Here is a 23,355-nt window from a genome sequence, read left to right as displayed (position 1 = left end):
GATTTCTTTTAGGACTGACTGTTTTGATCTCCTTGCAGTCCAAGGGACTCTCAAGAGTCTTCTCCGACACCACACTTCAAAACCATCGATTCTTTGGTGCTCAGTCTTATTTATGATCCAACTCTCACATCCATACATGACTACTGGAAATACCATAGCTTTGACTATGTTTGACTGAGTTTTTAAAACTCGGATGCTAGACCCAGCTCAGAGGTTCTGACTGAGCGGGTCTGGGGTGATGGGTGAGAACGGGCAATTCTAACAGGGTCCCAGGAGGCTGATGCTATTGACCTTGGAATGACACCCTGAGAACCACGCTCTCCACTAAGCCTGTCCCCCTGAGACGGTGACCGTCGGGGCAAGACTCCTCTCCTCTGCCTCACTCGGGACCGCTCCTATCTGCAGGGCAGGGTAACTGGGTGCCCGGGCTCCACTGCCCCCGCCGCCCCCTTCGCTGCCCCAGCTGCACAGCCTCCTTGCTGCTCCTCCTCGGGGAACCCCCAGGGTCTCTGCTGCCTCAGGCCCTTTGCACCTGCTCTTCCTTCTGCTTGGTGTACCCCTCCCAGCGCTCGCTCACCTCCTCCGAGAGGCCGTCCCTGCCCACTTACATGACCCTGTCCATCAGCTCTGATTCCTGTCTAGCAGCTGTCGCCTCCCTACATGCCTTACAACAGTTGGTTCAATGACTATTGTTTGTCCTTCAGACTGGACAGTGACCTCCTTGCGAGCGGGGACTTTGCTCGGTTCCCTGCCCCATCCCAGCACCCAGAGCAGGGCCAGCAGGGATGGGTGTTCAGTACCTACCCATTACTCAGTGACTCAGAGGAGGAGTCCTTCCCTCTAATCTCATAGGCCGTCCTTCTCTTGTTGGTTTTGAATGGTGTTTCCTGCATCACCACCTTCCTTGTTGATTCTTAGATCATAGAGCCTCGGAGAACTGCTGGGCAAAAAAATACACATTTTCATAAGGAAACTAGGAGGTGACTTCCCTTGCCTGGGGACAGGCATGAAAGGCCCCTCCCCCTCCTGAGAAGGGCTGTCAACCTGCAGGTGCCCGGGGTTCAGGCTCCACACAGGGCCCTGCAGTGTCTGCCCTTATTCGTTCATTTCTCTCTTTTCAGGCTCTCAGCAAGGCGGCAGCTCTCTCCTCGCTTTCACTCCTGTCCATTTACATTGGAGGAAAATTAAAAAGAAATGAAATGCACTTAAGAGAATGCCTTGAGGAGTTGCCAGGCCACCCAGGTATAGTGAATGGGCTCCTTTTGGGGTCTTGGTGATTATCAATTATTTATTGAACCCTGATTATGTTCCTGGCACCACCAAGACAGAAAAGAGACAAGGTCCCTTCCCTGGGTGCTTCCCAGGGGAGGAAGGGACAGTTTTGGCAGCTAAAAAAGTGTTCCATCTGAAAAGACAGTGACACGTCACAGCTCAAGGCTGCTCTATGCCTTAATTATATTTTTATTTTTAATGATGTTCATTTGTTTTCTTATCCAAAAGTAACAAAGTTTATAAGATATTCCTACAAAATAGAGAGAGAAAAAAAACTCAACTCCATATTTTACCACACATTTTAAAAGTCTACTTGGTTTATAAAATTATGATTTAGTGGAAAGACGCAACATTCAGAACCTCCTTGATTGTTACTTCACAGTATATTGTACATTTCTCAGTACCACAAGGTCATCTTCAGAAACATAAATGCTAACAGCTATGAGGTTTCCACCCTATAGATGTACAGTGACTCCTCCACTGTTGGACCATAAAAGACTGTCTTCTCTTTTCCTCTTTCTGCTTTGTCTTGGTTAGCATAAAAAACACTGCCATGAACATCCTTAATTAGAAATCTTTAATCACTCTTGTGGCGAGTTAAGTTCCAAATGGGGAAGAAGGAAAACCCAAGCCCACATTGGACATAAGTTGCATGTACGTGACAATAAAGCTCTTTGAACAGAGCCGAGAACCTGGTGCCTGTCGCTCGGAACGTGAGCCAACTTGAGACGACAGTCAGGGGCATGCATCCGACACGACGATGCTCAGGGACAGAGGTGGGGTGGGGGGAAGATGGGCTGTTTCCCTGGTGCTGGGGGCAGCGTGGGGTGGGGGGAAGATGGGCTGCTTCCCTGGTGCTGGGGCAGGTGGGGTGGTGGGGGGAAGATGGGCTGTTTCCCTGGTGCTGGGGGCAGGTGGGGTGGTGGGGGGAAGATGGGCTGTTTCCCTGGTGCTGGGGGCAGGTGGGGGGGTGGGGGGAAGATGGGCTGTTTCCGTGGTGATGGGGGAGGGTGGGGTGGGGGGAAGATGGGCTGTTTCCCTGGTGCTGGGGGCAGCGTGGGGTTGGGGGGAAGATGGGCTGTTTCCCTGGTGCTGGGGGCAGGGTAGGGTTGGGGGCAAGATGGGCTGTTTCCCTGGTGCTGGGGGCAGGTGGGGTGGGGGGAAGATGGGCTGTTTCCCTGGTGCTAGGGGCAGGTGGGGTGGTGGGGGGAAGATGGGCTGTTTCCCTGGTGCTGGGGGCAGGTGGGGGGGATGCTCTGAGGGCTGCACTGTGTTCGCTCACTGGGGTTTGTATCTGTCAGCTATTGTCCCAATTAAGCTGCGCAACAAACCAGCCCAAAACTCAGTTGCAAACAATAAGTGTTTATTTCTCATTCTCGCATCTACATGTCTGCTGTCGTTCATCACTTCTGGGCTGGGCCTGGCTGTGCTTGGCTTCAAGCGAAGGGTTGACTCCAGGTCTGCTCTCGAGTCTCTCATCTTTCCAGGACTGATGACAACCAGAGGCAGATTCTTCTCATAGAGAAGGCAGGAGCACAAGAGGTCAGGACCAGCTGTGTAGGCACCTTCAGGCCTCTGCCCACATCCCATCAACCAACGCAAATCACATAACCGAATCCAACCTCAGGGAGACAAGAGAATCCACCTCTAGAGGAGAAAACTACAAAGTCACATGGCAAAGGGCAAGGATCCAGGGAAGGAGGCTGAAGAATTAGGACAGTGATGTCCAACAGTGGGACCTCTCGCAGGTGTCAAAATCCCCATCCTGGGCGTACTTCCCAGGAAACAGAGTCCTGACCCAGGGTGTGGGGGCAGGTGATTTCTTTCTCCCTGATGAAGTCTCCCCATCTGTAAAACAGGACTAATGATGTCACATCAAGTCATATCACGTACATTTGTTTAAAGTTTAAACAGTGAATCCCAGAAACAAGCTTAAAACAGAGCCGGGCACAGCGGGGCAGATGTTAGTATTAGCTATTAGCACTTCTGCTGATGCTCAAAGTGGTAGAAATTCCTTGAACATCTCATTAGAGAATCGCCCCCTTGACAATTTACATTTCCTCTTCTTTAATGTGAGGAAACGCTAATTGTCACGGGCTGGAGGCTCCCTCTGAGGAGTGTGCAGAGGGGGCGGGGCCCTGTGGACTACGTGGTCCTGGGCTGCAGTCCCAGCCCTGCCCCGAGCAGTGAGAATCTTAGGCAGGTCATCAGCCTCTTGGAGCCTCACTTCCTCATCTGTAGAATGGGTATAATCTTGGGCTGCTGCGTCGGGGTGAAGTGCACCGAGGTTGAAGGTGCTGAGAGCGGGCCTGTCCCCTGATGAGTGATGCCGGCGGCAGAGAGGGCGCTGAGGGAGGGATCGGAGCTGGGACCTCACGCCCCAGCGCTGCCACCCATCGCCCAGGGTGGGGGGCGCGGAGGAGGCCCTTTGCCCCCTGAGCCTCTCCTGCCCCACATGCAAGGAGGTGGGCCGGTCGGGGGCCCCTGCATCTCTTCCATGGCCTCTTACTGCGTCATCTGGGCACCGCTCACTGTGTTCAGTGCAGGACAGACGCTGGACCGGGGCCACGCTCCCCCCGAGCCCAGGGCAGCCGCATTTAGCTCAGGTCGGGGTCACATTTCTGCAACAAAGGCTGAGACTCACAGACAAGATTTCCAGGGGTTTTCTTTCTTCACTGAGGCCTCCCTCTCTCTGCTGGGGCCCAGTGTTCAGACCTCTGTCTGCAGGGGCCTCTTGGAGGACAAAAGAGGGGCATCAGTGCTCAGCTGTGGGGAGGTCTTCATCCTCTGTCCTGCGGCCTGGGGCTGCCCTCCCCGAGGGACGTCCCCCCACGGACCCCACACCCCACCCGGAGGGAGAGGAGAGCCAGCCAGGCAGTAGCGGCTAGGCTCGCCAGCCCCAGTGACGGCCCTGCTGCCCTGGGTCTCGGCCTCCCCAGCGAGGACTGCCTCCATAATACACCTTGGCTCCCAGATCCTCTAGCCATACTGTGAAAACCACTCACGGCAATCGGCCACACTCAAACTGATCACGCAAGTAACACTTGGAAGATGGAGCTAGGAATCACATTTAACTTTAAAATATGTGTGCTGGAGTCTGTGGACAACAACACATCACGTGCTTCCCCCGTTCCTAGCCCAGGATGTGGAGAGAGATGAGAAGATTGCCCAGGGGCACAAGGACCCAGGAGGCTGCATTGGACAAGACAACTTGACCTTGGGCCACAGATGAACATCCTCCAGCGACCTCCAGGAACGGAATTCTCTCTGCAAAACCGGACACAGGAGGATTTGAAAGGCGAACGACCAAGACTGTGGGCCTGGCTTTGAGCTCTGTTCCACAGCAGAGAAGGAACGTTCTTGTCTCCCAGCCTCAAGTTTCGAGGTTTTGAGTTGAGGCACACAAACTCAGGCCTCGGCCTGCCCCACCGCCAACCCCCCTGCCAGCACCTGTGTGTGAACCCGCTCCCAGCGCACAGCTCACTCCTGTGCAAGTGTGAATATGGAGACCTGAAGCGCCACGTGTCACTCCTGCAGAATCGGCATCCAACTCAGGGCCCCGGGCCCCCGCCATCCCCGCTCCAGGCTGTGGAATTGCAGGATGAGTGTTTAAGCCATAATTATTGCAGGAACAAGTGATTTTAATTAAATGAACCTCATGGCTGACACCTCATCCATTAATCCCTCCCTCTAGGGCACACAATATTGAGACACTCCAAATTCTGAAAGGGTTATCAAGTTGCTCTCTGAAAATGAACTTGCTGAGACACAGTGACAAATGAATGACAATGTTGAAGATCCCCAGGTATCATCCCCGCTCAGAGTTCCTCCTGTGCCCGGGGCAGTCAGGTCTCGGGGGTGTTCCTGACCTGGGGAAGAGTCAGAACTTACTGACAGGAGGAGCAGGATCCTGACTCAGGAGGGGTCCAAAGCTAGACTTCAGCCCGTGACCCAGCCCCAGGCTGACAGAGGAAATGTGGAATCGCTGTTTGGGTCTGGCTGAGGGGCTGTTCTCAGGAGGAGAAAACAAACACCCCTGTCCCCTGCTCCCCTGCGTCCTGATATTTTTCTGCCACTCCCACTCGTCTGCTCTGGATCAGCCCTCCTGCCGGCCTGTGATACTGAAATCCAGTTGTTAGAGTGGATGACTGGCCCCTCCAGCTGGAGTTCCCATGCAGACTCGCGCCCCCAGCTTGAAGAGAGGTGGCTGCCTGGCTGCTCTCCCCCCATTGGCTTGTTGGGGGGACGAGCCTGCTCTGAACTCGGTGATGGTCAGCACAGCTCTAAGGCGCTCCCACCTCCTTAGGAGGGAATTTCTAGGTCGACTTGAGACCCATAGCTGTGACTGTGGTTTCAACTCGGTGAGAGACACATGTTGGCCCGTTAACCATCTCAGCAGCATCTCTGGTCACCTTTCCCACGGACCTCGTCTCTGGTGTTCATGCTGAAACAGTAGAGCAACGTGTCCCCAAGTGATGGCAAATGGTCCATTTTAATAACAGCTTCGTAAGCCCCAGATTATGTTTATTACAGTTTGCTAGTGAGTCTGTTAAGAAGAGATAGTTCTGGGGCATCAATGATTTGGTTTTTAATAACTTTTTAATAACTCAGAGGAGGCAGAGATCAGTCCTCAGGAGCGTGAGTCAGAGGAGAGCTGGCCTGGAACAGGGTCTAACCAGCCGGTTTGCACGTGTCCCCGTGGCGTCCTCCACCAAGGCGGTAAATGACAGGTGTCTACTCATGACACCTGCTACGGCTTCTGGAGGATACAATGGACCAATTCAGACTACACTTGATGCATCGTCAGTAGGCGATGATGCTCCCCGGAATCATGCGCACAGGCGGGGTCCAGTCGGAGCAAAGATTCCAGCCTGGGGTGAATCTGCCCCCAAGGCAAGTTTAGTGATTTCTGGAAACACACTTGGTTGGCACAGCTAAGGGAGGGAGGGAGGCTACTGGTCTCTTGTGGGTAGAGGTCAGGGGTGCTGCTAAACATCCCATAATGCTCAGGAGAGTCCCCACAACAAAGACCAGTCCTGCCCAGAATGTCAAGCTTGCCGAGGGTGAGACACTTTGATTTACAGCCACAGTGAACATTTCATTCCATCGTCTGGATGTCGCCAGAAATGATACATGGCTGGAGGCCTGGCTTTTCATCTGGGTATCGCCGGCTTCGTGCAGAACCAAAACCATGCATAAATCAATTCTCCTATTTGCTCTCTGGCTTCTTCCTATTGTAATTTTCTCCTTCCCACTTTTATTTTTCTGTTACTGGAGAAAAGGTGAAAAAAAATCAAATAGGCTGGAGAGTCACTAAAATTTTCTTTTCCTCAGTTAAAAAGAAATAAATTGAAAGTGACTCATGGAAAGCAAAGAACCAATGAAAAAGAAGACATGGGGTTCATCAAACAGTTAATCATCCCAGAAGAGGAGCAGAGAAAAACCTCCAGATGAGAGCTATTGGGATATAGGAGAGAGGGGGCGGGGGCCAGGTGGGGGTGGGTGTGGGGGCTGGGAAGAGCAGGTCTGAGCTGGGCTAATGCAGAGCTCCCCAAAGGGTAGGTCAAGCCACCTTAGTGAGGCCTGATATCAATTTTGTGAGTCTCAACCAGCATTTAAAAACATGAAATAACAGAATTGAGTGGAAACTATCAAAAGGTATCAATGGAAATTTGTAAAAATTTTAGCTTCATGTATTCTGTGTGTGTGTGTATGTGCATGCCAGGTCTTGTTGTAAAATATATTTCCTATGATGAATTGCGGTCAAAACAGTCTGGAAAACACTGGACTGGATGAAATGATGGAGGAATTGCAGAGAATGATGTATCTGTAATCAATTTTGCAAGTAAAAAGAACAAGGAAATGATTAACTCTGAGAAAACAAAAGATGCCTAAGAACGAAAATGCACCACGTTGCAAAAATAGGCTCTGCATCAAATATCATGTACCTGGTCACATGACATCCATGATGATTATGACATAATTATCATCCTGATTTGCCCTCGGAGGACGGTGGGAGGTGCGGTGCAGGTGGGGGAAGGGAGCTGAACCCTCATCAAGGGTTCAGACATTTGAAAGAAACCAGCACAGCTTGAAAGCTCTATGACTAACTCAAATCTAGAAGAAACTTGCAGACACAGCTGAAGGAATAGAATAGAGGTCTCTGGAAAGAGATGGGCAGGGAACAGATTCTGTGGTGTTTTATTCCGTGCTCTTGCATCTATTTGGGTATCGCCGGCTTCGTGCAGAACCAAAACCATGCATAAATCAATTCTCCTATTTGCTCTCTGGCTTCTTCCTATTGTAATTTTCTCCTTCCCACTTTTATTTTTCTGTTACCCAGAGACTCACACACAGGGGAACAGGACCACTGAGGACACGGTGGGGTCTCTGAAAAGAGTCTGGGGACCCACGTGGCTTTTGGTTCCATCATTTACAGCTGTGTCTCCTCACACATGTCCCCTCCTAGCTTTCTGACTCCTGGCCACCTGTCTCTGAAACACAGGCGGGGCCAAATCATACGGCCCTCTTGTTCAGCCCTGTGTCTGCAGCTTGCTGTGAAGAGTCCAGGACGCCGAGCATGCCTCACCTGGTCTCTGGGTCAGGTAACGTGGACACCATGAGCACGAGGCGCAGGGCAGGCGTCAGGAAACGTGTTGGGTCTGCCTCGGTGCTGGAGGAACCTCAGGCAGCCTCCACTCCCCAGGCTGAGTGGGGTTGCTCACCCCCACGCCCAGAGCAGTGTCAGGAGGAGGCCCTCCTCAAAGGCTTGTTCTCACCACCTGCGGGGTGCACGCCCTGGAGGAGGGGAGATGATCTCAGGGGCCCACAGCAGGGGCAGAGGCTGCTGGCTGTCCCCCGTATCCATCGCCTCCTTCCTGGAGTTTTAGAAGTTCCCGTGTTCAGCTGAGCACACGGCCACCCGGCTGGAGCCGAACCTCCTGTCGCAGCTCGCAGTGTCCTTCCCAGGGCACCCTCAGACGATGGGTGCTCCCCGCCTTCTCCCCTCCCCTCCTGCCTGATGGGACCTGCGCCCCTTAGACCAGGTGGACGACAAGAGCGTCCAAAGGTGAGGAAGCAGGGGGACAGAAGAAGGTCGAGGTCAACCCCGCGCAGCTGCCCGCCCAGCTCTGGGCCCCACGCCGAGGCCGTGACCCCGTGAGAAACAGACTTCCGCCTCGCTGAAGCCGCCAGGAGGCTCAGCACCAGACGGGGAGCTGATCCACCAGTAGGTGAGGGAGTGGGCTTTTACTCTAATACTTACTCACTTTAACAGGATTTAGGGAGAAATTCCAGTTTGTCCTTCAAACCCTGGTGATTCCGTTAAGATGGAGGATGTGGTTAAAGTAAGTGGCACCAGAATGAACGGATTTATTTAAGAAAGCTGGGAATTCATCTGACCTAAAGGTAAATATTAATAAGACAATAGCAAGGGCGTTACAAGGCAATGGCCATGCATTGGCCCCCGAGGGACCCAAACTTGGGAAACACTGTGCCCGTCAGCCCCTGGCTTCTGCTCGGCGGCTCCATGGACGGCCTCTCCCTGGGATCCACGTCCACCTGGGAAAGGTGACGTGAGGGTCCTGGGAGCCTCGGGGTCACCGGGTGAGGGGTCAGGGCACAGACGCCCTCTCGGGACAGCACGAGTGAACCTACAGCCCAGGAAACACCGAGGCCCCCACGGGCACCGTCTCAGCTCCTGACACCTTCGGGGGTGCGGGGGGTGCAGCACGAATCCCCGACGCCAGGCTGGCCCGGCTCCTGGACCAGCATCGCTGACCGTCCACCGCGCTGGGAAGGCGCCGTTTCAGCGCCCGCTCTGCTGCGCTGCGGCCCAGCCTCCCGGGGCCCCGCTCGGACTGCTCCCTGGCCCTTGCCGCAGACGCTGCAGGGACGCCTTGTCCTGCACGCCCCCACCCCGCCGGTCCTCCATGCACTGCGTCCGCACAAAAGCGCCATTGTCCCCTAGCGCCTGACTCAGGCGCCCTGGCCTTTGGTTTCACAAATGCCCACCTCCTGCTTTGGATCAGAGGTCACTGCGCGCATCCACTGCGTCTGGGGTGGCGAGTGTGCTCCAGCAGCCCCGGGAAGCCCGGGCCCCACGGAACCCGAGGGGGCCCAGAAGTGGACCAGAGGCTCCGCAGTGGGGGACGGTGGGCATCTCAGAACAGCGGGGAGGGTGAGCCGGTCCTTTTTACTCCCGACAGTCCCTCCCCCAGCCTCAGGGGAGGCGGGGCCTTTACTGACCGTGTCCGACTCTCTCTGGGGGGCACAGGGAGGCTCCCCGGGGACAGAGGTCTCCACCCGCGCTCCGGCTGGAGCTCTGAAATCCCTTCAGGTACGTCCTCGAGTCCACAGGCGCAGAGGTGTGGGTCGCATCGGGCTCCGCGTGACCTGGGCGGTCCCACACTCGTGTCCATCGCCTGTGCAGCGGGGGCAGCTGGAACCCGGGAACACTGCCCCGGGGGCCGGACTGGATTTCTCTAAAGAGGCTGGTGATCCGGCAGCAACATGGGGTGAGCGATGGTGAGGGAAGGGACGCGGGCCTTCAGGAGCCCTGGGGAAGCCCCCCTGGGGCCCAGAGCGCTCTTCTGGGGGCAGAGGCACAGCCCGCCCGGCCTTCCCACCCCTGGTGAAAGCCCCCGTCAAGGTCCCCGTCGGGTGAGTCCAGCAGGAGGAGAGCGGACTTCCAGGAGCCCGGGCCTCGCTCCTGGAGCCCCGGGCACGTCCACCCTGCTCCCGTCCGCCTGCTCCTTGTCTCGGGGACAGGCTGCGGGCCGGTTTCCGTGGTTCCCTTGCATCACAGGAGCCCGGGCTCGGGGGCACACCTTCACCAGGAACCACGGAGCTCAGAGAAGGGAGGCGCCCCGAGACCCCGCCTGCGAGGACAGCACAGCGTGACCTCAGGGGATGCAATCAGCAGCCTCAGCTACACGAGCGCTGTTCTCCCAGGGACTGTGACGTTGTTTGGTGAAAGGGATCATTAGATGTGCGCAAACATCCCACATGCTGTGGAAGGGCCTCGGGCTCTGACAAATGATAAATGAGAAAATTAGAGACTTCGGGAAAATGCAAATATCATCCTTTGTAAATCTGTCCCTTGGCAGGAAAAAAAGCTGTTTCCCCAAAGTTCTGAGGCCCCCTTCTATTCTTTTTCCACCAGGAAAGTGCCAGGGACTGTTTCACATACTTGGACACGTCTGGGTTTGTCTTCCGCGTTCCTATCAGGGTCTTGGCAAAATGTGGGAGGAAAAGGCTGCAGTTTCCACTGATTTTCCTCTAATTGAGTGTTTCTCAAACTCTATTTCATGATCACCCCCTGAGGAGCCATTTCAGACATTTCTTTTCTCAATTACCCCTCATGAAAATTTAATACCACAGAAATATCAGACGATAGTTTATGAATCTGTAGGTACATCTGTGTTTTTATATAAGGAGAGTAAAATGTTTTCAAGCCCCCAAACCAAGATCCGCCCCCCCCCCCCCCGAAACACTATGGCCCCACCGAGAATGCGTGGTCTCATTCATTGGTGCAGTCACTCTTCCGTTCATTCACCCAAATAAACTATATATAAACGCACATACACACACACACACACATATATATGTTCGTGCTTATGTTTTAAAACCCACATTTCTATGACCTGTACACATTTAGGTGAAAACAGTTTCCAAAAGCTTTTAGAGCCCACCTGCCAGCCCAGAGCCTGGCTGCTCTCACGGCTCCCTAATCCCCCCCACACACCTCTTACCTTCTCTGCCTCCGCTCCCCAGAAAGGCAACCTGTTCCAGCCCAAGGTCTTTGCTCCTGCCTTCCCCTCTGCTGAATCTGTCCTCCCCCAGGTACCTTCATGATCCCCTCCCCCCTGCCCCTGTTCAGATGACACCTCCTCCAGAGGCCTTCTGTGATCATCCACCCTCGATTTCTTTATCCTTCTCTTTATCCGTTTGTTCATTTCCTGCCTCATCCATGTACTTTCCATGGATGTTGTACTTGGCACAGGGCAGAATAAGTGCCTTCAATAAGTGTTTGTTGAAGGAATAAATATTTACATATTTTATCTGGGTGTCCATATGGACAACTGCATAGAAAAAGTCCCTGCAAGTGTTTTCATAACAGTGACAATGGTGGCTAACATACAAGTGGTTACATGCCAGGAGGTCAGTAGGGATTTGGGCTTTAATATTTTTATTTTCTTACAGAGGAAGTATACTTGTGTACTGGTTATGCAATAAAAATTAATTTTAATTATAAATCAATTTCATGCAATATCAATTTTATAAGAGAGAAACAGAATTTTCAGCATCCTTGATTGAGACATCTGATATCAAGGGTTCTATCATCCTGAACCAATTTCACAGTAAACAAACAAATTTTGGTGCATTAATAAAAGTAACAGTAACAACCAGGACGTCTGCTCCGCCTACTAAGTTATACGGGTCTTTGATGACTCCAAAGGACTTTCCTCTGTGAGCTCCTAGGATTATTTGACAACTTCGGTAGAAGATGGTCGCTATCATTATCCCTGTTCTTCTGAAGAAGGAATTCCAATGACTTTGCCGTGGGCACCTGTCAAGGGATTACAGGCAACTTTTCACCATCCCCATCCTCCTTTTTTTTTTTTTAAATGGACCACTCTTGAAATCTTTATTGAATTTGTTACAATATTGCTTCTGTTTTATGTTTTGGGTTTTTTGGCCTCAAGGCACGTGGGATCGCAGCTTCTCAACCAGGGATCGAACGGGCACCCCCTGCATTGGAAGGCAAAGTCTTAAACACTGGACCACCAGGGAAGTCCCTGCCACCTCCTCCTCCATGTGACCCTGAATCACCCAACCCAATAGCCCTGTGGGCCCCAGATCAAGGAGTGGGCAGTGACTGGTCCAACCAATAAGCTCATCACATTCCCCTACCTTGACTGGCTCAAAAGTAGGCACCTGCCCAGGTGGGCAGTGAGCTGAGTCCATGTTTGCCTGGACTCCTGGGCTCGTCTGAGGTTCCCTCTGGAACAGGAGGGATGTGGACCCAGCTCTCAGAACCACAGCAGCCTTCCCTTGCTGCCACAGGGGATGGCAGTCTGAGATCAACACTGACTCTCGAGAGAAGGAAGAACCAAGAGAACTTCAAGGAAACTGAATCATCCTGACCCAATCATTCTGGAATCTTTTTATCTCTGGGATTTTTTAAGGCTTGAGTCCATAAATCCCTTTATTGTTCAAGCCTGTTTACATTGAATCCTCTGTTCCTGGCAGCCCCAAGCCATCTGTCTATTTGCTCAGAGTCACATAATAGTAATCGGTAGATGATTAAACCAGGGCCTTCCCTTGCCAAGTCTAGGCGTGCAATGCACACCTCCTCAAAACTAGCCTGGTTCTTGATGTTAAAATGTTGGAGTTAAGGTCTCTAAAGGCAACTCGAACTGCCTGGTGGGCAAAGGCAGGCCAGAAGAGGTGACCTGCCCAGGTTACAAGGGAGAGGGCGATGGGGCTAGACCCTCTGCCACTGCTGCTGGTGTTTCTAGGTGAGCACAGTACAAAAGACTGCCTGAGACCTGGCAGCCTGGACCCCATCTATCAGGGTGAAGTTCATGTCTGCGCTCCGAAAATGAAGTGGCGAATGTCTGCAATCCGGGCCCATTTAGCAAGAAACACTTCTCTGTTCCACCTACCTGACAGTCCTGATTATAAATTGCAGGGTGACTCTAGTATTTGTCTACCTGGTATTTTTCCTTTTCTCTGATGAATCAGATGAATTAATCTTTTTTTATTGGCTAGTGAGTTGCTTGGATGGAGATCTGCAGGGTCTTCTAAGCGCGTGTTCTAACACACACACATGCAAATATTAAAAGGGGACATAAATAGAGAATAGGTTATTGACATACATTTTATTCTGTTCTCTCCTCACCCCCATTCAGACTCTGACTGAGGTTTTGTTTCTGTTGTTACCTGTTTATTTTGGTAACCGAATCTCTCCTAATTTCTTCTACAACAAGGACACGTGGACTGAACTCTCTTAATGACTGTGAGAGGCTGACTCCAAATTGGATCCTCCTGGATGTGGTCAGTGTGCAGCACTTGGGGGTAAAGAAGCTAAGACCCAAGGAAAGGCTGCAGCTTTGCTGAGGTCTGCGTCTCATCTGGGTGAGAATTCTCTCTCTCATTCAGGGTCTCACCTGGCTGAAAATGCGCATCAAGGCAATAGCAGCCCCTTCAAGTCTGCGGGGCTCCAAACTATAGACTCTATGTTGAATTTTTACAGTAAAAAATGACTGCAATTTAGGACATTGTAAATGCCTTTTGGTTTCTGCTGAGCTATTGACAGTAAGAACTTACGTGATAAATGTTCAGCATTTACCCTCCTTCCAAAGCCACTTGGACGTTCCCCCACCTCTGAATCCAATCAGAACAGCTTAGTTCAGTTCAGTCGCTCAGTCGTGTCTGACTCTACAACCCCATGGACTGCAGCATGCCAGGCCTCCCTGTCCATCACCAACTCCCAGAGTTTACTCAAACTCATGTCCATTGAGTTGGTGATACCATCCAACCATCTCATCCCCATCCCCTTCTCCTCCTGCATTCAATCTTTCCCAGCATCACAGTCTTTTCCAATGAGTCAGTTCTTCACATCAGGTGGCTAAAGTATTGGAGTTTCAGCGTCAGCATCAATCCTTGCAATGAGTATTCAGGACTGATTTCTTTTAGGATGAACTGGTTGGATCTCCTTGCAGTCCAAGGGACTCTCAAGAATCTTCCCCAACACCATAGTTCAAAAGCATCAATTCTTCACCACTCAGCCTGGTGGGCTGCCGTCTATGCACAGAGTCAGACACGACTGAAGCAACTTATTTAGCAGCAGCAGCAGCTTTCTTTATTGTCCAGCTCTCACATTCATACAAGACTACTGGAAAAACCATAGCTTTGACTAGATAGTCTGTTGGCAAAGTAATGTCTCTGCTTTTTAATATGACGTCTAGGTTGGTCATAGCCTTTCTTCCAAGGAGCAAGCGTCTTTTTATTTCATGGCTACAGTCACTATCTCCAGTGATTTTGGAGCCCAAAAAAATAAAATCTGCCACTGTTTCCATTGCTTTCCCATCTATTTGCCATGAAGGGATAGGACCAGATGCCATGAATCTTAGTTTTCTGAATGTTGAGTTTTAAGCCAATTTTTCACCCTCTTCTTTCACTTTCATCAAGAGGCTCTTTAGTTCTTCGCTTTCTGCCAAAAGGGTGGTGTCATCTGCATATTTGAGGTTATTGATATTTCTCCCAGCAATCTTGATTCCAGCTTGTGATTCCTCCAGCCCAGCGTTTCTCATGCATATAAGTTTCTCTGCATACAAGTTTAATAAGCAGGGTGACAATATACAGCCTTGACATACTCCTTTCCTGATTTGGAAACAGTTTGTTATTCCTTGTCCAGTTCTAACTGTTGCTTCTTGACCTGCATACAGATTTCTTAGGAGGCAGGTCAGGTGGTCTGATATTCCCATATCTTCAAGAATTTTCCATAGTTTGTTGTGATCCACACAGTGAAAGGTTTTGGCATAGTCAGTAAAGCAGAAGTAGATGTTTTTCTGGAACTCTCTTGCCTTTTCAATGACCCAGCAGATGTTGGCAATTTGATCTCTGGTTCCTTGGCCTTTTCTAAATCCAGCTTGGACATCTGGAAGTTCACGGTTCGTGTACGGTTGAAGCCTGGCTTGGAGAATTTTGAGCATTACTTTGCTAGTGTGTGAGACAAGTGCAATTGTGTGGTAGTTTGAACATTCTTTGGCATTGCCTTTCTTTGGCATTGGAATGAAAACTGACCTTTTCCAGTCCTGTGGCCACTGCTGAGTTTTCTGAATTTGCTGGCATATTGAGTGCAGCACTTTCACAACATCATCTTTTAGGATTTGAAATAGCTCAACTGGAATTCCATCACCTCCACTAGCTTTGTTCGTAGTGATGCTTCCTAAGGCCCCCTTGACTTCACATTCCAGGATTTCTGGCTCTAGGTGAGTGATCATCACATCATCGTGATTATCTGGGTCGTGAAAATCTTTTTTGTACAGTTCTTCTGTATATTCTTGCCACCTCTTCTTAGTATCTTCTGCTTCTGTCAGGTCCATACCATTTCTGTCCTTTACTGAGCCCATCTTTGCATGAAATGTTCCCTTGGTATCTCTAATTTTCTTGAAGTGATCTCTAGTCTTTCCCATTCTACTGTTTTCCTCTATTTCTTTGCATTGATCGCTGAGGAAGGCTTTCTTATCTCTCCTTGCTATTCTTTGGAACTCTGCATTCAAACGGGTATATCTTTCCTTTTCTCCTTTGCCTTTTGCTTCTCTTCTCTTCACAGCTATTTGTAAGGCCTCCTCAGACAGCCATTTTGCTTTGTTGCATTTCTTTTCCTTGGGGATGGTCTTGATCCCTGCCTCCTGTACAATGTCACAAACCTCTGTCCATAGTTCATCAGGCTCTCTGTCGATCAGATCTAGTCCCTTAAATCTATGTCTTACTTCCACTGTGTAATTGTAAGGGATTTGATTTAGGTCATTCCTGCATGGTCTAGTGGTTTTCCCTACTTTCTTCAATTTAAGCCAGAATTTGGCAATAAGGAGTTCATGATCTGAGCCACAGTCAGCTCCTGGTCCTGTTTTTGCTGACTGTATAGAGCTTCTCCATCTTTGGCTGCAAAGAATATAATCAGTTTGATTTTGGTGTTGACCATCTGGTGATGTCCATGTGTAGAGTCTTTTCTTGTCTTATTGGAAGAACTTAAGATGGGAGCAATTTTCGTAATCAAGTCCTTGTGGGAGGGGAAGTCATCTTATAATCAATTTTAATTAATAAGATAATGATGTAAAACAGACTTTAAGGAAAAATTAAAAATCATCCACATAGTTACAGTCACAAGATGGCATCATTAAGACTGGGAACTTTGGAATCAGGGAGATGGGTATTCAAATCCTGGCTCCATCACACACCTGCTTTGTGACCCTGGGGAGGACACTACACAAGGATGTCACTTACCTGACTACTTCACTCACTTGAGAGGTCACTTCCCTTCTTTGAGCCAGTTTCTCTCAGTTCAAGGATTGCTATGAAGGTTTGAAGTCAAAATGTATTGAGGTCTTGCTTCTCCAAGTGTGGCCTGCAGACCAGCAACATCTCTATTGCCTGGAAGCTAAAAGTGCAGACTCTCACGCGCCATCTGAGCCCTACTGAATCAGAATCGAAATGTCACAGAGACTCCAGGTGCCTGTCCTCGAACTCAAACAAGTAAATGAGCAAGATACCCAGCGTGCACAGGGGTGAACCTGGGGCGAGGAGGGGGCAGGGCGCTGGGGGCGGAGGGTCAGGGGTCAGGGGATGGGAAGGAGGAATGAAGAAGGGGACCAGGAGGTTGGGGGTGGGGAGAGGGAGGGGGCAGAGAGTGGGGGTGTCGTCACTGGCTACTGGGGGGAAGTGGAGTCAGGATGAGGGAGGCCTTGGCCCTGGGTTTCCTCTGAAGATTGACCCGAACAGGGACAAAGCAGGAATGAGAACAGCCTGCTTGTCTCCAAGGCGGTGATGGCAGCAGCACTCCCTCAGCACAGGGAGGGAGCTGAGGGTCTTGTCCGGGGGCCCCCTCCTTTCTGCCCATCTGGAGGGGGCTGGTCTACGAAACATCCTGGGATGTTGCCACATCGGTGGAGTCTGAAGATGCCCCAGAGGCCAAAACATCCCTCTTAACCTCTCCCCTGACTCAGCAGAGGGAGGACCTGGGGCCACCCCCTCCTGAGACTTTCCCTCCAGACGCAGCTGCAGGTGGATTCTCATTTCATCCGAGACAGCATCCCTCAGAGCGCCCAGAAAGGCCATTGATTAAACGCCACCAGGGGCAGCTTAGCCACAGCAGGGCCGGCAGGATTTATGGCCCCAAGTCTTTCACACGCACCGCACAGCCTGGCTCCCTGCCCTGGGGCAAGCCACTCTGGAGCTTAAGAGTAATTAAGAGGAGTGTTTCCTTTTCAAAACCAGTTCCCCTTTCTCTCGGACGCTGAGGTGGTTCTGCGATAAAAACATCCTGAAAACGATGCAAGGTCACGAGACAAAGCCACGGGTGAATCCAGCTTCAGAGAAGGGACACCTGACGTGAAGCAGGAAGAAAAGTCCGCCTTTGTCTGCCTCCAAATGCAGGGGTGGAAGGAAAAGGAGCCGCCTCCCAGGCGCCAGCTCCCCTGCAGCTCCTTCTGAGTGATGAAAGCCCTGGTCAGTGTCTCCAGGACTTAGTCCTGAGCACACGTCCTCGGGTGGGCAGGGGACAAGGAAGGTCCCAGGGCCCCTCGGAATTTAACAATAAGGAAAAGAACAGTGACGTCCCTAATGGTACAGTGGATAAGAATCCGCCTGCCAATACAGGAGACACAGGTTCAGGCCCTGGCCTGGCAAGATCCCACATGCCTCGGAGCAGCTAAACCTGTGCGCCGCAACTACTGAATCTGTGCTCTAAGGCCTGTGAACCACAACTACTGAAGCCCGCATGCCTAGGACCCACACTCCGCAATGAGAAGCCACTGCAATGAGAAGCCCAGGCACCGCCACGAGAGAGTAGCCCCCACGCACCATAGCTGGAGAAAGCGCAGCAACAAGGACCCAGCGCAGCCAAAAATAAAGAATTTAAAAATAAACAGCCAAGGGGCCAGGCGCCCCACCAGGGTCAGGAAGTGGACCGTCATGCTCTCAACAGGGCAGGCAGGGTCCTGTCCCTTATAACATGGACCGCTGCTCCAGCGAACAGATCAGAACCAGAGACCATCTAGGAGATGGCACATTCCAGTTAAATCCTCATGTCCGACTCCCCTTCTCCGTATAGAATGAAGTACCCATGCAGCCCAGCTTACAGGGAGCAGACATCCTCTTTCTTGTCTTTTTTTTCTTTTTTGGCCTTAGTAATATGACTTCTTGAGAAAGGTCATTTACATTTACTGTGAATTTTATTCATTTATTCGGACCTGCTTTATTCATTGATCCACTATTTTCTGACTAAATATTTGATAACCTTCCATGAGTAGTAGGGATGGAGAGAGAGAATGGCAGAGCTGGCCCTTGCCCTCAGGAGGCCGCTTCCTAGTAAAGGAGACACACTCCCAAGTAAGGAAAATAACGAGATTGATAAAGGATGAAACTGCTGTGGGGAATAAGCTGAGAGTTGGAGAAGAAGGGAATAGAGACCAAGCCACATAGGGAGGTTGGGGATGGCCGCTCTAGAGAGGTGACGGCTGAGCTGAGAGGAGCACAGAAGGTTCTGGCAGGCAGAGGCCATCAGGAGAGCATTCCAGGCCAGGAGCACAGCAGGAGGCAGGACTGGGCTGGACAAATGTGAGGAGCAGAGAAGAGGCCAAGGACTAGACTGAATGCCGAGTGCCAATTAGAGGAGTTTACTCTGCCGACAAAGGTCCGTCTAGTCAAAGGTATGGTTTTTCCAGTAGTCATGTATGGATGTGAGAGTAGGACCATAAAGAAGGATGAGTGCCAAAGAACTGATGCTTTTGAACCGTGGTGTTGGAGAAGACTCTTGAGAGTCCCTGGGACAGCAAGGAGATCAAACCAGTCCATCCTAAAGGAAGTCAGTTCTGAATATTTCATTGGAAGGACTGATGCTGAAGCTGAAGCTCCAATACTTTGGCCACTTGATGCAAAGAACTGACTCATTGGAAAAGACCCTGATGCCGAGAAAGATTGAAGGCAGGAGGAGAAGGGACAGAGGACAAGATGGTTGGATGGCATCACCAACTTGATGGATATGAGTTTGAGCAAGTTCTGGGAGATGGTGAGGGACAGGGAAGCCTGTCAGGCCATGGTCCATGGGGTGGCAAAGAGTCGGACACGACTGGGCCACTGAACAATGACCCGGGATGACAACATTACGGCTGATTTCATTACTGAACAGCCATTGACTGGCTGCTGGGTGGAAAGCGTGGTGAGGCAATAGGGGTCCCCAGGCTGAATCCCAAGTCTCTAAAATGCCTTATCTTGAGCAAATTTATCTTCTCTGAGCCTCAGTATCTTCATCTATGGAATAGAGGAATCACGGCCCAGGATTTTGTAAGATGCAGCCCATGGTGTAACCCAGCCCACAGCATCTGTGTCCTTCTGTAACTATTTAACAAGTGGACACTAACCTTCCCAGACTCATGCCCACAACCCAAAAGTTAACTGAGGCCAGATAACATGCCCTTGGGTGGGCCAAGTCTACACGCTTGTGTAACACGGCCCCTTTCACCAGTTGTTCATTTCATCACAACTGTTCGAAGTTCCTCCCAGGCGTGACTGAGCACAATGCCATGGCTTTGGGACTTGAGTTCTAATCCACTGCTCACCCAGGAAAGGCAGGCAGCTAATACATGTGACTCACTGGAAACAGAGCTGATATCAAATGAGGTAGTGATGCTGGGAACAAATACCTACTTTGTTAGTTCAATAGTAATCCAGGAAATGTTCTTAAAGCATTCATATTCACTTTCTAAAGCAATTGCTGGAAGCTGGCTCCAATGGTCCCACACCCCAGGCTGAGTTTATTTGAAACCTGACCCCCACCCCAAACTTGCCCAGTGACAGCCATTTGTTCTTCCAGGTGGAGGTGACACATGAGGCAGTAGACAGACAAATCCAGAAGGGGCGGCACCGAGGGAGCCTCTGACTCCAGAACCAGCAACGCAGAGGCATGAAAAGTGAACTGAAGGGAGAGGAATCATGTGAACAAAGAAACTTTATAGATTTAACCACATGCCGGGCAGCCCTTGTTTGAATCCTGATTCTGGGAAAGCAATGAGAAAACAGCAACTGTGAGACTTGAACTTTAGAGGTGATAAGGATGTTGCAGGTATGTTAAGAAACACCCACAAGAAGCCTGGAACTTGCTTTAAATAGCTTGGCAGAAAGAGGGAAGCGAGCTGGAGAGGGTGAGACAGGGCCTGGTGATTGCTGAATCTGGTGGTGGGTAGATGGCTCTTCGACATATTCTGGTTGAAATATCCTAGTTGTCTAATTATACTCAGTTGACTATGTGATCGATCGCTGTTTACTCGGGAAAGAATTGCACAATATTGCAAAACCAGGAATCTCCTTGTTGCAAACCAGGAATCTCTTCTGTCATTTTGGCTCATCCCCACGATAATCCAGGGGGAACAGGGCATTTCCTACGGACCTGAGCCTGGACTGTACACATTTCTGCTGCTTTTGCAGACAGAACTTTCAAACCATGGGCTAAGCCTCACACACTAGGATAGGATTTTATTTACCATCTGAAGCTAGCAGCTTGCTCATTACAGAAGTCCACCGGCTGCTGGCGATTTTATGCAGAGCTGAGCACAACAGGCAGGGCCTGTCACCCCAGCTCTCAAGTGAAGATCCGGGGGTATTTTCAAGCAGAAATAATGGACCATTGCAGCTTTTTACAGAGAGATGATTTATCTCCGGGACGGCATCCAGACCGGAGCCACAGGAGGACAACCCCAGGCTCCCCAGCCAGCGGCCTGTCTGCAGAGGGGGGGCCGGCGAGGCTCTGCCCGCCGGAGACCGGAGTTGGGGTGACCTGTACCAGGCACAGAAACACACCCTCACGGAGAGCGCAGATGTAGGAAATTTCTGTTGCATTTGAACCACATGCTGGCGAACTGGGCGACTCAGAATCCAGGTGGAATGTTTGCAGGATCACGTGGTTTGGGCACCTTCAATACTCTAGAGCAGGAATCCGTGTTTGCGAAGATGCGAACCATGTACCTTTGATTGGAAACAGCTGCACACAAATGCAAGCCTTTTTGCCAGTTAATTGGACTGTGACAGACACTGACAGGTGCCCACCCAGGGCCCTTCTTTCTCGCTAACAGGACCCTGATGGTCACACGCTCCCCCAGCCTTGTTCAGCCCCCCAGCCGCTGTGCCTGTGACCGCTGTGCCCTTCTAGCCCCGAGGCGGAAGCAGGTGGCTGCAGGGAGAAAGCTTGGCTATTTCTTTTTCTGCCTCTTCCTCCTCTCGCCACCGCCTCCTGCCCTCCTGGCTGGGGGCAGACAGGAGGCTGAGGCATGGCAGCATCTGTAGCAGGAAAGGCACAAGCCGAGGATGGAGACTGGTGGTGGAAGGAGCCGGCCCTTGGTGTATCATGCAGCCCTGCTCCAGCCCTGGACCACCTAATCCCCGCCCAGTTACTCAGAAAGAGGGCATGGCAACACCAGGCCAAGCCATTGGACTGGTGTCTGTGGATTCGAGCTGAGTGCAGTCCTGGCTGCAAAGTGGCCTCAGCCAGCCCTCAAGAACACGCTTTGAGGCCTGCTCCCTATGAACTGTGTTCACAGCAGCTGGAGGCGGAGGGGGTGGTCCCCAAACTCGCTTGTCCCAGGATGGAGACAGCATACAACCGTCACCTGACAGCCAGCAGCCACCGTCCCAGCCATGAATTCTCAGGTTGGCCAAAGCTTTCAGAAATAAACCCAGAATTGGGGAAACTTCTTCTGCACCCACCATCTGAATCCTTCACGACCCTCTGGAAATGTGGTCACATTCCCTTCGTGGAGAGAATGTCTCCCATGTATCCTCCAGCATCCACCTCCCTTTCCTGAATGAACAGAACCTGATCATCATTTGAGAATTCGCCTTCCCACCTCAATCCCTGTGTTCAGGGTGGGCTGATGCAGGAACCCACAGGCCAGATCTGGCCAGCAGTGGGCTAGCTGAAGGCACCTAAGCTGGCCGGGCAGCGACTTGGGGCTCTTGTGGCACCTGATTTTGTCCCTGGATGTGAACCTGAGCCAGTGTGAGTCTGGAGCTGTGTTGGAGCCACACGGGGCACCTGCGGCCCTCTGGCCCGAGTGGGGCCTGGGGGTGAGGCAGAGCCATGGTTTCAGGGGCTACACTCAGCCGAGTCCATGGGTGGCATCTGACACGCAGACCCAGCTCTGCCTGAAGACCAAGCACCGTGTACCTGTCTATTGATGCCCTCAGCCTGAGCCACCCGTCAGGCCCCCGTCCCTTATCACTGAGAGCCTCCTGCAGGAAAAGATTCTGTTGGGGGCAGAGACTTCCCTGGCCCTTTGGGAAGCCCCAAACTGCCCAGAAACCAGGAAGACATTGACACCTGCTGAGTTTTGCAGGTGAGACTTGCTCACTGCCAACGTGGGGCCATCTGCTTTGGCTGAATTATGTGAACTGTCAGGGAACTGTAACTGGAGTTTTCTCTGCCCATTTCCTGCCAGGAGAGCAGGAATGAACTTGAGTTCATTTTCAAACCTAAATAATATGCCCTGTGTGTGTGCGAATGGAAGGTTCTTGCTTGCAGAGAAAATTGCAGGCATCTTGATTTCTGAGGCTTTTAAAAGGAAGCAAGCAAGTCTGCCCCAGAGCCCCTTGCCGGGAGGTCAGACTCATAACAGGGACTCCAGGGGCCCCTTCCCACATCCCAGCATCCAGAGCCCACCCGCATCCCATCCGGGGCCTCTCAGCTCGCCCGGTTCCCCCACCGAACGCACTGTTCTGGGGATTAAAGAGGCAGCGATGACGGGGCAGCTGCGTCGGCAGAGCTCTGAGGAGCAGGAGTCCCAGGTGACCTTCTGCTAAACTGAAGCCGCAGCCTCCTTGCAGGGACAAAACGAGCTCAGAGACAATCGCCGAGGCGCCCACAGGAGACACACAAACACCCCCGGGACTCGCCTCAAGGACCAACCAGCACCAACTGCGAGGTCAGGTCCCGCGAGGCTTGTGGGTGCTCCTAACAGCCCCCCGGTTTCTGTCCACAGAATACCCTCCACTGACGGCGCTCGGCCACTTCTACAGTTGCTGCTTCTCTGCTTTCTGGGGGCCCCTTGTCTACTTGAGGCCTTGGGGTGAGGGCCACATTCTAATTCTAGAACTCAGGGCTTCACGGGCACCGGTGCTGCCAGGCTGGGAGAGCAAGGCAATCCCTAGAGCATCAAGCTCCTGCGCTTTGGGTGGCCTCAATGTGCTCCCCCAGTTCACGTCACCCTCCTCACCTGCACCCGAAATCTCCCGATCCCTTGTCCACTCACACCCTCCCCTCCCCACTCTTCTCTGGTACTCTAGAAAAAGCCACCCCTTTTC

General features: G+C 51.7%; 1 long non-coding RNA gene across 2 annotated transcripts; it reads right to left on the bottom strand.

Annotated features, from left to right (window-relative positions):
- Positions 1-11,444: 11,444 nt before the first annotated feature.
- Positions 11,445-22,492, bottom strand: LOC110133368 (uncharacterized). 2 transcript variants are annotated; one of them, XR_002312750.2, is made up of 3 exons: positions 16,291-22,492; positions 12,942-13,092; positions 11,445-11,842 (listed from the first exon to the last, which is right to left on the bottom strand). It is a non-coding gene; the product is annotated as an uncharacterized lncRNA (long non-coding RNA). The 2 variants fall into 2 exon arrangements; XR_011489655.1 differs by having other exon boundaries at positions 12,942-22,492.
- Positions 22,493-23,355: the final 863 nt, after the last annotated feature.

This window comes from Odocoileus virginianus, chromosome 9 (genome assembly GCF_023699985.2).
Source record: "Odocoileus virginianus isolate 20LAN1187 ecotype Illinois chromosome 9, Ovbor_1.2, whole genome shotgun sequence".
In the NCBI taxonomy this organism is placed as follows: Eukaryota; Metazoa; Chordata; class Mammalia; order Artiodactyla; family Cervidae; genus Odocoileus; species Odocoileus virginianus.
Note: the sequence above shows the minus strand (reverse complement) of the source record. Positions and strands in the feature narration are given on the sequence as shown.